The sequence below is a fragment of the Convolutriloba macropyga genome, chromosome 5, assembly GCF_964194025.1.
Source record: "Convolutriloba macropyga chromosome 5, txConMacr16.3, whole genome shotgun sequence".
NCBI lineage: Eukaryota > Metazoa > Xenacoelomorpha > Acoela > Convolutidae > Convolutriloba > Convolutriloba macropyga.
Window position 1 is genome coordinate 31,709,212 of NC_134472.1, and position 16,118 is coordinate 31,725,329.

The window sequence follows — 16,118 nt, forward strand, 5'->3', positions numbered from 1 at the left end:
AATCAAGATTATTGCACATTGCCGGAGCAAAATAAAGCTAAAAAATTATACTTATCATTTTTTCAATATTGATCATCTCCCTTTCTGTGATAAGAAGCAAACATGAAATTATATGCAGAATGTCAATGTATGTTTGCTAAAGCTAAAAACTTTTGGAGTGTTCTGGTAACTAGTTGGCCCTCTTTTCGTAATCTAGACAGGGTTCGAAAACTTTAATTATGACAGTGAATACAACAATAATCCTGGCATTGTGTTAATGATTACACATTCCTCTCACGTTCTATAGTGGCTTGCTTCTGCTGAAATGTTTTTGAAACTTTGTACTGACAACCATGGTTTAAGAGCCCGGGTCAAGGTGCCGAGAGCAAAGTAATCTCAGATCAGACAATCTTGGACCATTTTTTCCACAAAAAATGGATAAGTAAGCCAAAACAAAACAGGTGATTTCTCTACATGCGCAAAGTAGAAACAGTAAGTTAATGACTACAACATAGCAAAAAAATTGCGTAGTCTAAAAACTTATGGATCATTGTTTTAAATTGAGAGAATTACTGCCAAGAAAAAACCCAGTAAATGAATTGGAACCTTTTTGTCTCGATGGATTTAATCTTGATAAATTTTTAAGGTTGCCAAAGCTGATTGGTTGAGTTGATTGTTCCACTTAATCTACTGAACCTATTGTTTTTGCATCATTTAAGGAGGATTTATCGCATGTGCCTGAGCTAACGTGGGACATACAAATGATAACTTATTTCAGTAGACTCACCAGCTGCGCTATTTCAAAGATACGCAACATTGGTGCGAATTTTTATCTTGGAGTCCTTGGTCCATTGCTCTCGTCGTTCCGTTTACAGTCGTTGCATTACTGATCTAAAAAAACATTTGTTTTTTTGTGTCACGGAGCCGCTATGACTTGAGGAATTCCCAAAAATCAGAAATCAAAAACTTCTAGCTGGAGTTCGGATTTTACAAAATTTGAAAAAATCCATTGAACTTGCTTAAGTGGAGCATTTGATTGACAACTTGTCATTTATTTGAACGACAATTCTTTTAAAAGCTTTGAAAAAGCTTGCATTTGGGGAAATGCGGTCGTGCCGGCAATGAAAGCAATGACTGTCCTAAAATTAGATGTGCAAGCAGCTCTACTTGCTTGGGGGCTGAAAAAGAAAACCACACAAGGTTTTAATGGAAACGTCAACAAGTGATTCAATTGGACTGATAACGGGACTCAAGGAATTAACTCTCGTAAGAATCAACTAACTTTTTCTATGCACCGCATATTTGAGATCTTTGAGATCTTAGTATACCAGCGTTGTCCAATGGAATCATGTCGCAAATAATGAAAAGAGAGCTAAATCTGGCATGATTTGAATGACTGCTGAAGTTTTGCAACCCAGCAGTTTGGTCAGTGGTCCACATTTTTTATTTACTAGTTTTCGGTGCGTGGCGAACTGAAAAATCTTCAAAAAGAAAGCTTGGCGCGAAGCTTCCTGATACTGATGAGGACTGTTCTTGTCATCAGCTGCATCGGGTAAAAACTGACCACTTCTTTTTCGCCTTAATCCCATTTGAAAACAGTATTTATCAAGGTATCTGCAACTATCTGCACATTGCAATTTTGTCTCGTTAACTCATAAGCTCATTTGTTATCTCAGGGTGCATCATACTTTAATCGGGTTAGAAAAGCAAAAAAAAACAAAACGTAGCACTCGTGTTTATTGCACACATTTGGCCAGACTCAAATAGCTTTGAAAAACGGAAGAAAATTTCGTTCACTGAGGGCAATTGGAACATTGATCAGCGAAAAGTGGGGCTATGGATTAAAATGCAACTTCGAAGCAGAATCATTTGATGGGAACAGATCCATACGTCTCCAAACAACTTTTGCAAATTGCTGGATATATTGCAAACAGCGTTGCCATAGATAAGGATGGCGAAGTTATATCATGGATCGAAATTGTAGTGTGAACTGGTAGCACATTGCGTGTAATGTGGCAAGAACCGCAGTTCCAATCAACGTTACTATGAGAAACATATTTTGTTGGATGTTCTGATACGCTGGTCACGCAACTCGACGCGCAATTTCTTTTTCCACTGAACACTGGTTGATATTTTAACATAAAAGCGTGCGAGTACCAAATTGGTCTTTGGGTTAGGTAATTGAAGTACAACACCAAGTAAATAGTCAGTAGAAGTTTTGCTTTCCTTAACGTGGTACCCCTAACATAAACTCAGAAAGCATCCTTCGTACGTTTTGTTTGATGTGCTCTTTGAATGCAACCGCCATTTCTGGAAGGTCTAGATGGTTTAACTTTCTGCCAAAAATTTTCACGAACAACAGTTATGTCGGTAACAGCAGTGTCTTTTGCATTTAAACCGCCTGTCGCGGGAACATGTAAATAATAGCGTGAAAACCAACAATTATTTCTGAGTTTTTGCACTATAGAATTTTTGCAAAAAACTGGAGCATAACTTTGGGCGCTTCACTTCTCTTTTGGTAGCAGTGAAGCAAAATCATTTGAAGCAAACACTTTTCCTGTAAGTTTTTTCACAATACTTTACGGATTTTTAAGGTGTTGACTTTTTTCTACACCCTAAGTGCAGAGAAAGTCATTTAGCGTTCGACAGGATAGTTTGTTTGCACAGGTAAAAGCAGCTGTGCTAATTTTATGGTTAACGCTAGTCGAGTTAGTGTTTTTCAAAACCTTAGTCGAGTTATTTTTTTAAAACTTATATGAGTAAACTTTCCCAAAAAACGTTCGGTTTAACTTACACTCACGCTGTTTTCTGTATTATGATAACAAAAGTTTCAGCATGAGTATGCTGAAGATCTACAAGATAGGTAAAACTAAATTATTTCAGCATTGTATCCAGCTACTCAACCATCATACTTCAATCGGAAAACTGGAAAACCGCGGTTTGCCATCCCTTACTCTCCAGTGATAGCTGTGGCTCAATAGCCAGGAAAAAAACCTGTTCTGTGGACTAGCTGCTGGAATCAATCTCGATGCAAGCAGACGAATCTGTTTGAATCTATCTCTGAGGAGGTCTGAAGATTTTAGTTCATGTGTGGTTTCGTTAGTTCGGTGACACTTTTGTTAATCACAATTTTAACTTTCACACCAAGAACTTTCGCGGGTGAATAATGCCCAATTTTTTACAGAACCCAAATACAAATATGCGTCCTAACACTAAGGCTAATGAAACAAACACTTATGACTCAAATAAGTTGTGTTAACAATGTTAAGACTAAATTAGCATACAAAAGCCCATTAATACCAAAATTGGTGTTTTGCGGGACAAATAACACCTGATAAGAGGCACACAAAAAATTGTGGGGCGATTTGGGTCAAGGAAAATAAGACCGAGATTATTCGAGATGGAAAACCTCGAGGTCTTTCACATCGAAACTTAGCTCACTGAAACTACAAACAAAGCAAATGAATTTTTTTGCCCCTATTTTTTCACGTCAAAACCAAAATTAGTTAATTTTCATGTTTGGCCTTGCTCCAAATTCGTCAAGCGTTATTAATCAATAGCTCACGCGCGTTATGGGCACCAAAAATGTAAAAGCGCTACTCGGAAAGGCTCCAATAAAATCACCTCCGGTGGCTGGAAAAACGCCACGGGTAGAACATATTTGGGTCTCTACAACAAAAACGACGAAACGAACAAAGAGCAGCAGATCCAACAAGGGAAGAAAGTCCCTGACTGCGAAGCAACACGAGCAACAACAAAAGCAAAGCGTGCAATAGCCGCAAAGCGAGAAACAACAGCAGCAAAGCGGTCAACAACAGCAACACAAGCAGCAACAGAAACACGATCAACAAGAGTATCAACCAACGTATGATATTGACTTGTCAGAAGATGGAAGAGTCGAGAAACAAGCCTTAATGAAAATGAAGAGACTACAAAGTGAAGGTCCCTATGCTGAATAAAAGCTAACTCAAATTATAGACAAATTATTGTCATGTGTGTGCTAGTGGTGTTTAATAAATTATATTATCAAAATTGAACAACTTACCCTCATTTTTTTGGCTTAACACGATTAACAACCACACACACAGACCACACCTAAGTGATAGACTACAAGTTTATCAAACTGTTTCGATCATTAGACTACGAGTCTATCGCCACTCTTTTATCGCCACTGTTTACTTAGTAACAGTGGCGATAAAAGAGTGTGATAAATTCGTAGTCTAATGCTGAAATGCTTTTCCAGTGTCGATCGGGCATTAAAATGTAATACACTGGCAATTTATTCAACTGCTATTATCGCAACAGGTGTTGATTAAAATAACAATGCGGTTTCACCGCTCATGCCTGACTTTAAGTAAATTCCTCCTCTATTGGGGCTCAATTTGTTTCCAGTATAACAATTCCAGTGGGCTTGCTCGAACTCATCGGTCTCATAAAACATGTAAATATAATTTCTTAAAACTCGTTCTCAAACATCTTGTTGTTACGAAATCAAAATTATATGGGTCATTAAAAAGAGGGGCAGCGACCAGCAATTTTAATGGCGGTCGGGGCCTTCTAAGTGGCGGTCGGGGCCTTCTTTCCTCAAAGAAGGAAATTTTTCTTCAGTTTTTGCATCTTGATTAGGGTTTCCGGTCAATTGTGCTAAGTGTAAAACACACGCAATGAAAAATGAAAGTAGTAGTGTCCACGGTTTTAGGGATAAAGGTTGTACGATCTAACGAAGGGATTTTCTTGAATCAAATTATATCAAAGGCATTGCAAGCGACATGGACCAAAGGGCCGGTAACATTGCGATGTATAATTGTTGCAATAATCACAGTTGCGTACATCTTCCCGAACGATAAACCGGGCTCCCTGAACATCGTGGGAGTGCTTAACAAGTCGTTCGAGCTTAATGGCTTTCTTATGCTCGTGGCCCCAATGTAATTTTTTATTCAAAGAACCAACATATACTTAGTTGCTTTGAGAGCTGTGTTTCAGTGAAGTATTACTTTCATTACCTGGAAAAGTCCTTGGCACTGGAACAAATTGCTGCCTTATGTCAATTTTGTCCAGAATACGACTATTCAAAGGACAACAGGGGCTACTCCTTTTAGTCTCGTCTACTACAAGAGTGCCAATTTCCTATTGATCTGTTCTACCCGAAGACCACAATCAAGAAAAGACCCAGAACGAATTTGTTGACTGGCTTGATAGGCAATTTAGGGCGGCCCATTCTCCTGAACGGGTACTTTTGGGAGTCAATCAAAACCAACAAAGATCAGTTTCTAAGAAAGATTTTCGAAAACCATACGAAGTTGAAGACAAACTTTGAGTTTTCTCAAAACATAAATTAAATCGAAAAAATTCTTCCTTAAGTGGGAGGGACTTTACATTGTCCTTGAAAAAACTTCGGAAGTTAATTACAAAGTTAGTCAGCCCAAAGGCGTTGTAGTTGGCGTATTCTCCACTACAATCTCAAAAACACTCGTGGAAGAGGAACCAGAAACAAGCGAGCATATAGCGATAGCTCTTTGTTCGACAAGTTTTTAAGATGATCCACTGGAAATTTACGAGTGGAAGAAATTGGATCCGGACTCAATTCCCTGGTCGCCAGCATTGGTGACAAGAAAACGGATACAAGTCTTGCAGTCTGCCGTAGAACAGAAAGAAATGATCAGCAATCCTATCCTCGAACAGCAAGTTGACCAATTGAGCAATCAGGCTGCCCCGGATACCAGTAATCGTGAAAATATGATCCAGAACACCAACAACTGGTTCAAAGGCAGTTGGAGCAACCCAACGTTGGGAAAGTAGATTTCCGGACGCAGAGGTTTAACAAGCAACATGGCCGATTAACAAGAACTCAGTGGAAGAAAACAGTTGAAATACGCCGCTCGATGAGGACCCGAGCATCAGTCATACGACCGGGGATCGACGACTAAGCTTTTGTTTCTTCGTTCACGTAAGTTTGCTACCCCGGATCCTTCCTCCGTCTTTTTCGAACCTCAGTTAATATAGAAAATTGAAATAAACTTATTGGTTCCCCGTAAACGGAAAAAAGTAGGCTTCTGTTGGGGTTTGAAAACAAATATTTTTAGAGCAACGCAACCATGACAGGAACAGCGGACATTTTCCTGACTGAGGCTACTCTTCCTATTTCTCATGCTTTGATTTGCTATGTCTTTAACTACTAACCATACAGCTGGTGAAGACTGGGAAATCGCTGTCTTCATTGCAAATGCGCTGGAAACCAAATGGGTGTCTGTGCCATTACCACTCCTAACTGACCTCAACATCTCTGGACACTGCTTTCCGAGAATTCCAATACGAATTTGCAATGCGATGGAAGAAGCCCCATAGACGGTTTTGCTGAAATACTTATGCAAATGAAGTATTGACGAATACGGCACATCTCGCACTGAAGGGATTGGAATTCGAAATGGATTTGATATTGTTCTTACCGAAATGTTGAAAAGGGCTTTAACATACTTGAACGGAACAGAAGCAGGCCTGTTGAAATCAAAGCGATTCGTTAAACCACTATTAGGTGGACGAGCTGCTGTTATTGTCCTTGCGCGAGTCCTAAAAGCTGGATTTTGTCATACTTCTTTCTCCGGGTTGCGCGGTGGTGCAGACTTGGCTAGAATTGAAAGACAGAATTTCTAGACGGAGCAGTGCGCACAATCTTTTTGAATCAGGGGAGCGAATCCACCTGCTAAGCTATTCAATAAACAAAACACAAGGGCAATTGAAGATGATCAGCCATATTTCTAATTACATCTTCCATAAGATCAAGAATGTTTTGGGAGAGCTTCCATAACACCGACGGTCGGAGTAACCCATTGGGGGATGGTTACAACAATAGATCGAGCTCAGCAATGATTGCTGTTCCGTTTAATGTGGGAATGACGAACTTTACTCAAATTATGCTTGCTTTGAGAGCAGAGTAGGCTGCATTCAAAGTCGGACTTCACAACTTTGGCTACATCATAGTCGATGCATTGAGTGGTTTACCCCGGGGCTATATTCCAGCAACAGTTGTGCCTCGAAAAGTTTTGTAACAAGATCTTAACGGACTCAAACTTGCCAGGATGCAGGAAACTGTACCCCGTTCCGATTTAATGACGTTTTACGGCTTTGTACTGGCAGAGTCAACAGTGCTTACAGAAAAAGGCATAAATGTTCTGATAAACGTGCTTGTGCACCAAACTAACGGATTTGAAAGTATATCGCTCAATTCCAGTACCTCAACCAATTGAGGATCAACAGTAACACCATTCAGTTTCTGTCGGAGTTACTTGTTGATATCGGAGTCCAAACAAAATTTTGCCAAAGTTACGGACGAGAAACTAATTTCACATTTCCACGGCAGTAATAGTTTAAAACTGTTGAAACTTTTTTCAGGGAAACAAAGTGGAGAACCTACGTGTTCTAGTTTGTTTTTCGACTTGCAAACTTTGGTTCTAAAACTTGGAGCAAAGTTGATGGTAGCACTGCCGGAGGATCCTTGCGCGGAGTACTCGGACAACTCGACCTACTTGGTTTACTCACGATCCAGCTACTACAGACCTCCCAACTACAGCTCACAAGCCCTCGATACTGGCAAGTGGATTACCGGCTGCAAAGTCGTCTAATTTGACCACCTTGCAAAGTACGTATAGAGGACCCCAGTGGTACTTTGATATTGTGTCCGGACCCAAAAAATTGCCAGGACGAGACCAGACTGATTGTAAGCATTCAACTACACCCCTTACTGCAATTTTTGTTCGGTGAATTGCACAAAATGTTGACAAAACTAGCTGGAAAGAAAATTCCAGATGTTTCGCGAGAAAGGTCTTAATCGGATGATGGTGACTTTACGTCTGAATTTGGTTGATTTCTCCGAAGGAACTGTAGATGAAGCTATGTAAACCATTGCAAAAACTTTTGCGCAAAAATTTATCGATCAAAATGAACCATTTCATTGGCCGGCTGACCACAGCGGTCCTGTCAACTGGTTTGTGTGGTTTGTGGTAGCTGAAATTTTAGTGATTGCACGCTGGATGACTTACAAAGGAGTTGTAGTATACAAAGCGTGTATCAACGGAAATACGGCTGGTACTCAGACAAAACCGCGAGCCAGAAGAAGCAGATTCAATTGTTATGAGCGCCTGATAAGAGGAGATGCTGGTTTCAGTGGACAGGGGCCGATTAATTTCAGAATGACTGATCGCATTCAAGTGCCATCATACTCGGGATGGAACGAACTCAATTGAAGACGACATTGATGATTCTTTCCTTTGGACACCCCATCACCTACCGGAACCGGTGGCGGAACGCAGAGGAAATTGGCGTGCGTCAAGATTTTATAAACTGTAGAAGGGAAGGCAAGAGTTAGCCGATGACAACCGAAATTGTTAGTTAACCACTTTTTAATTGTTTGCACTTCTTATTAGGAAGAGTGTTTTAGTTAGATTTATTAACTGTAGCTAGTTTTGATTTTGAGTTTATCCATGAGTACCTATCGAGGAAAGAACTATGGACTTTGTTGAGGATGAGAAATTGGAGGGTAATTCGAATACCCGCAACCAAGACTACTTAGTAGAAGATACTCATTCCAAGTAAAATACTCCATTGATTGACCTCTCTCTCCATATGAGTTATGGAAATCAATATTCGACCTGTAGAAGGCGAGGATGCGAATACTACGGGGGAAATATACAGGGTGCTTTCTGACTCCACCGCAACAGAGCCAGAACTCAATCACGATTTTAGCGACGAAGGCGGACCTGCGATGCCACTTTACTACCTACGTCGGGGCAACCAAGGTGAAATTGAATGAGAGAAAGTTAGCAGCGACGAATTAACCGACGATTGAACGTTAATGGTTTGTCGAACTTATGCGGTCAAAACTTATCTATATTTAAGTTTGTTAATCTAGAAAATAATTAGTCCATTTACCTATAAAACAGATTAAAATCGGTACTCATCGATGTTATATCCCCGGAAAAACACACTTTTATCATGGTTCTTCTAATTTGGTAGTCGCCAGTTCTAGACTGTGTTGTCCTGTTTCAGAGGGTGCAATTTTGCGCGAACAGGTTTGCTATTTTACAGCTGGAAGATTATAACTAAGTATTGCTTTTACTGGATAGTGCGGTGGGCGAAGAATTCAAGGCGGCTTTGTTATCTAAGTGGGTCAACCATTCGACGAAAAAACCGTTATCAGCTTTCCAGTCAATACTTTACTCGCCTTGCTTGAAGGATGTGTCCAAGCAAACGGAAAAGCAAAATATCAATTAGAAGGCAACGATATGGGGTAAAAACACTTAGTTAAGCTAGTATATGAACTCCATGCTAACAAGACTGAGCTCTGCAACTCTTTATGATAATATTTGTACAAAGCTTACCAATTTTACAATTATATTCTTAGGCAAAACAAACAATTTCTGGAGTATCACTTGAAACTGGAACAGCAGGATTGAAAAAGGGGTTTAAGGACATAGTTACAATTTGAAAAATATCATATTCACTTTTCGTTTTCCACGCACCAGTTCGGCCCATCTTGTGGCATTGAGAAAGACCACGGTCTCAATTGTAATGGCTGGCAAGAAAACTATGGCGTCAAACACCGGCTTTGTAATGGCACTGATAGCCTGGCAGCATTAGTAATAAACGAAAGGAATTGGCGTTATTCGTACCAATTTCCCCTCACATCTCTAAAGCACGAAGTCCCGTAGGTGAATAGATTCGGGAATCACTGAAGCTTTCGCGGTCTTGCTTGAAGACGACAGTTCGGGAAACGTTTGGGTTCTTGGCTCTTGCCCGGTCCAACTAGTTGACTGTGAAACCCACCACCACATCATCCCCAAATTGAACAGAGTTTTCCCCAAAGCCAGCAATTGCCGTCGATAAGCTACCCATTCTTCCATTGTTGATAGAGAACTAAAAAAAATAGATTTAATCAAAACAAGATTTGATCTATTCTCTTTCCGCCCACCAGATTAGTGAGCATGTTACAATTTTACATTGTGAAATGCTATAAAACATTGTGAAATGCTATAAATTTTACATTGTGAAGTGCTATAAAACAAGATGTAATTTGTATCTGGTGGACATATAAAACACTGGGGGGGGCGACACAACAGATCTAGGATTTAAAATAAAAGAGAACAGATCGTTTTTTAACTTTTTTACTAACTAGACGATTGTTTGAGGCGTTAAGTTTTAGGAGACTACTGAAATCAAGTGTGATCTTTTGAGAACCCTAAAAGAGTGACGATTGAGGCTAAAGCACGCAGGAAATTTTTTCAAAAGAAGAGAAAGTGTATTTTTCAAAAAAAAAAAAATTAGGATACCGCTCTTATTTGCTTGTGCTGATAAATTTGGGAGCAGAGTAAGGAGGCTACCGGGCACTTAAAGGTCGATAATGCGGTCAATTTTCTAAAAGAAACCAAATTTTGGAGTTCTGTCTGAAATCAACCCCAAATTTTGTAGTACCTGGTGAAAACTAATCTACTCGAAGAGCAACTTTCTCGAAGATTTTTCGAGGATTTAGTGATGCAGAAGGGTGTGTAATTAGTTCATGCGTGGTTTCGTTAGTTCGTTGACACTTTCGATAATCACAATTTTATCTTTCACACCAAGAACTTTCGAGGGTGAAATAAGTAGGCTCGATTTTGGACAATTCTCAAATACAATTATTTATGTACTAACACTAGGGCTAATGAACCAAACACTTAGGACTCAAATACGTTTTGTTAACAATGAAAAGACTAAGTTATCACAGAGGCCCAACAATACCAAAATTGGTGTTTTGCGGGACAATAAACACCTGATAAGAGGCACACAAAGTTGTGGCGCGATTTGTGGCAAGGCAAGTAAGACCAAGATTTTTTGAGTTGGGAAACCTTGAGGTCATTCATATCAAAACTTAACGCACTGACAGTACAAAAAATTTATTGCCATTATAAGGCAAAATCTGAACTTTATTAATTGTCATTATTGACCTTGCTCCAAACTCCCTCCGTTCGTCAGGCGTTATTAAGCAATAGCTCACTCGCGTTATAGACAACAAAATTGAAAAAAAGCGACTCAGAAAGGCTCTACAAAAGTTACTCCGGTGGCGAGAAAAACGCCACGGGCAGAACATATTGGGGTCTCTAAGACCAAAACAAAAAAACGAGCAAAGAGCAGCGAATCCAACAAGGAAAGTCCCTGGCTGTGAAACAACACCAGTGACAACAGCAGCGAAGCAAGCACCAACAGCATCAAGGCGAGCAACAACAGCAGCAAAGCGAGCAACAACAGCGGCAACACAATCAACAAGGATATCAATCAACTTATGATAGCGACTTAGCAGAAGTAGGAAGAGTCGAGCAACCAGCGTTAATGGAAATACAGAGAGTACAAAGTGAGCGTCCCTGTGCTTAAAAAAAGCTAACTCTAATTTAATTGTCATAAGTGTGCTAGTCAGGTTTTATGAATTATGTTATAAAAATCGAACAATTTAACCCCCAATTCTGTGGCTAAACGCGAGTAACAATAGAAGAATGCATTGTTCCAACGCCCATGCCGACTTTCATGTCAATTCTTTTTCTGTTGGGGTCCGTTTTATTTCTAGTAAAACAGTCCCATTGGGCTTGCTCGAACTCATCAGTCTCATTAAAATTGTAAATATTAATTCTAAAAGCTCGGGCTGGCTTTCTCGCATCTGTTGTTGTAACAAAAATAAAATCATCTGGAGCACTAATAAGAGGGGCAGCCACCAGCAAATTTAGTAGTGGCAATCGGGACCTTCTTTCCGTAAAGAACGAATTCTTTCTTCAATTTTTCCGCCCTGATTAGAATTTCTGGTCAAAATTGTGCTGAGTGCAGCGCACACGCAATTAAAATTGGGATTAATAGTGTCCCGGTTTTAGTGATAAAAACTGTAGGATCTAACGGAGGGGCGTTCTAACGGAGGGGCGTCCAGTAACGGCCTGTCGTTAAAAACTAGGACTATTTCGTTACAAATTCTATCAAGCGTAAGGTGAGTTGCATGAACCAAAGGGCCGGTAACGCCGATGTATGATCTTATCGTTGCACAAATCACAACTGAGTACTACTTCCCGAACGATAAACCGGGCTCCCTGAACATCGTAACAGTGATTAACAAGTTGTTCGAGCTTAATTGATTTAATATGATCATGGTTCCAATGTGATTTTTGGACAATAAAATTTGCAGTCCTGGAATGGAGCCTTTTCAGTTCAGTCCTTTTATTTTCAAGAATTAGTTTTGGATTGTTTTGGTTTGTTGCATGATTGTTCCAAATGGTTTCGTTTCTGTCGATTAAGCCTGACATCTTGTTGAATTGTTTAATTGGAGACTAGATTGATATAAAGGAAAATTCATTGGAGTTTTGAGTAAGTAGGTGAATGAAGACTAGCCGGAATTAAGTTATAAGGAATAGGTGATTTGGTAGTTTTCTGGTGCTTGGATAGGTTCGTTGAGCAAACAAGAAAAAATTCGTTCACTAATTCCTTGAATGAGTTTAAGCGCATGAAATATCGATCTACCGCTCTCTGGTACCACTTCAGTGTCCCTAAATGCTCCAAAAGCAAGCGTCCATAAAAAGCGCGACCCCAGCCACTCCTCAGAATCCTACTTCATCAAGCCCGATTAACTTGAAAATTTAACTTGTAAATATAGATTAAATAGGGTGCGTATCAGTTACTGGGAAAGAGTAAACACCAGTGTGTATAAATTTGCACACAATTTGATGAGCATTAAACATGAATTGTGTCTTATACTGAAACCATCCGAGTTAAATAGGCAATTCTGGCCACCTCGAGCAAACATTCACCAGATATGTTTCATCTTGTTGCTGACCTTCTACGCCAGCTATTACACTAATACGTTAGATCACAATGTTCTAAAAGGAACGACACGTTAGGTTTTGCTGATACAAAACCAATAAGTTTGAGTACCCGCGGCACCAGAAGAGATTTGCGAATCAAAGAAGCAATGGTACGTTAAACAAATTAGGGATAGTTGTTTGCGATACAAAATTGACACGTGAGCTCAACTTGCAAAAAAGTATCGGAAAAAAGTGAATAATCGACCTTTCTGATTAGATTTAATTGCTCTGACCTAGTATCGGGATTCCTCCAACTTAAGGTAAATTTAAATTTTAGTTTTGACTAACATGATAATATTATTGTGTTCACTAATTCTCTTCTTCGTAATTACTTATTCTGGGATAATTATTAGCTTCAATTCTTTGATTCAAAAAACCGACATATCTTTGGTTGTTTTAACAGTTATATTTCAGTGAAGTAATACTTCCATTACCTGGAAAAGAAATTAATTATTTCGCGCATGAAATATCTTTTGTACACAGCTTTGAGATAGCAATCGGGACAACAGTTTATACTTAATTGTCTGGCAAACTGACTTTTCTTCGAAGAACATTTATGTATAAAAACTTTTACCCCAAGATAAAGTTTTTATACATAACTAAACAGTGCTCTATCCTATAAGAGAAACAAAAGTACCATAGATTAAATAGGGTGCGTATCAGTTACTGGGAAAGAGTAAACACCAGTGTGTATAAATTTGCACACAATTTGATGAGCATTAAACATGAATTGTGTCTTATACTGAAACCATCCGAGTTAAATAGGCAATTCTGGCCACCTCGAGCAAACATTCACCAGATATGTTTCATCTTGTGGCTGACCTTCTACGCCAGCTATTACACTAATACGTTAGATCACAATGTTCTAAAAGGAACGACACGTTACGTTTTGCTGATACAAAACCAATAAGTTTGAGTACCCGCGGCACAAGAAGAGATTTGCTAATCAAAAAAGCCATGGTACGTTAAATAATTTAGGGATAGTTGTTTGCGATACAAAATTGACACGTGAGCTCAACTTGCAAAAAAGTATCGGAAAAAAGTGAATAATCGACCTTTCTGATTAGATTTAATTGCTCTGACCTAGTATCGGGATTCCTCCAACTTAAGGTAAATTTAATTTTTAGTTTTGACTAACATGATAATATTATTGTGTTCACTAATTCTTTCCTTCGTAATAACTTATTCTGGGATAATTATTAGCTTCAATTCTTTGATTCAAAGAACCGACATATCTTTGGTTGTTTTAACAGTTATATTTCAGTGAAGTAATATTTTCATTACCTGGAAAAGAAATTAATTATTTCGCGCATGAAATATCTTTTGTACACAGCTTTGAGATAGCAATCGGGACAACAGTTTATACTTAATTGTCTGGCAAACTGACTTTTCTTCGAAGAACATTTCAAATTCGGCAGTTTTGGGCGCTAGTCAGAGACCAGCTAGAAGCCTTCTAACGATAAAAACAAAATTCCACAAGTTCAAACCTAAGGACAAGTACCCCGATCCAGGAAAGCATCAGTAGAATTCAAATTAGTCTCCTCGCCATGCCAATTTTTTTATTACTGCAAAGCTGATCATTGCAACAAAATTCAAAATTTTTATTTTTGATCCAGCTTGCCCTCTGATATTTATTTGACGCTTAGCTTTTGGTTGGTATCAAGTCGGCATCCACTTTTACTTGGTAGTCTCTCTTTTTTGTAGCTCTTAATCTCACACTTTTCTTACTAAGTGTTTCCGCACTATAGGTTCATCTCAACTGCAAAATAATACTTAATAGGGTATATAAGAGTAATTTTGTTTTTCAAAAAACTAATTTATAAAAACGACCAAAAAATTGCTTAGAGAATTCATGGCCGAAATGAATTCTAAGTTTAGTTGGTTCTCAGAAAGTTTTAATACGATCAAGTTTGTACCCACAAATCACCCTGGTACCCGCACAATTGAGTTTTTGCCTTTTGTTTGTTCTCTTGAACCCACACAATGATGTCCTCAAAACTCGTGTTCGTCAATCCACACAATCGTGTTGAAAAAACTGAGGATTGTCTTCACTTATTGGGTGATAAACAAGTTCTCACAGAGCAAAAGCTGGGCAACTAAAATTTTGTTGAGCGAAGGCTATGAATTACCATTGTGGAGCTGAGGGTTTTGTCGCAAAAATGAGTATCATAACAGGGGATTTGTAGCGATCAGCATTGTGGCTGAGGCTCTCATTAAGGTCACTGAAACTCCTCAACCGATTCTAGGCAATTGATAAACCAGCTGGTAGAAAGTTTCGGTTATGGCCAAGGCTACCTGAGTTTCAGCAAGCATCTGGAGTTCACGTAAAGTTTAGTAAATTTACCTTAATGTGAAATAGTGTGATCGTACAGCAAGTGAAAACCTAACCTCAAGAAAAACAAAATCTCGATGTGTAATAAAGGATCTGAATACTCACCCTACCCAGTCGTTATTTCAATCGAACTACTCTCCAGATCTGGAAATTGGATAACTCCCGTGCACAGTGGCAGTCGTAGCTCAAAACAGCGTAGGCCAACTATTGATTCGGCTATCTATCAGCCTATCCCGATCCGTTGAACAAAGACTAATCTGGGGAGGTCAATATCAAGGACAGATGTCCCAATCTGTGAAGGGCTTCAGTGGAATTCAGTCCTTTGTCCTTTACGTACTCAATTGCATTCTTGCAGTGACTATCGCAAATTAATTCCATTTCTCCCACTTATTATTCAATGTTTTATTCGCTGTTTTCAAAGAGGGCGCCGATTTTATGGACACGTTGAGGCCTGGGATCTTCAGTTTGTGACATATGATATTGTGGTGCGCAAAAGTGGAAGCAAACCTCATCGTTTCTTGCTTTATCTCTAAAAAATTCTGCTTTGTAATTGCTTTATTCTGTAGATGTTGACGCAGAATCTGGCGGTTCAATGAAATATATCAGATGCGTGAATTGTCACGTTTGCGCAATTCTTTCCCATTACAGCAACCCAACACGAAATTAAGGCACATTTAATATGACATCCATTACGAACGGTGCCATAATCTTGTGTTGAGATGAGGGTGCTATAACGATAAAAAAATCCGTTTGCGTACCAAGCGGAGTCACTGTAATACCTCTCCGTTTAGTTAGTGCTCTTTGTCTCCTTCTCTTTGGTCAGCTGCTGCTATAACAATTACCACTTATTATATTACCCGTTTTTTTGACAAAATAATCATAAATTTAAGGTGTGCTTGGTTGGGTTGTCATGGTTTAAATCATTTCTAAGTTCAGTCAATTCT

At 39.1% G+C, this 16,118-nt stretch overlaps 2 protein-coding genes across 3 annotated transcripts in view; both read left to right on the top strand.

Annotated features, from left to right (window-relative positions):
- LOC142339330 (transmembrane protease serine 11G-like) overlaps positions 1–16,118 on the top strand; it is a 528,023-nt gene that overhangs the window by 426,213 nt on the left and 85,692 nt on the right. The window lies entirely within an intron of this gene.
- The window catches only part of LOC142339327 (ubiquinone biosynthesis protein COQ4 homolog, mitochondrial-like), a 549,842-nt gene that overhangs the window by 164,021 nt on the left and 369,703 nt on the right, over positions 1–16,118 (top strand). The gene's annotated exons all lie outside the window — the stretch shown is intronic.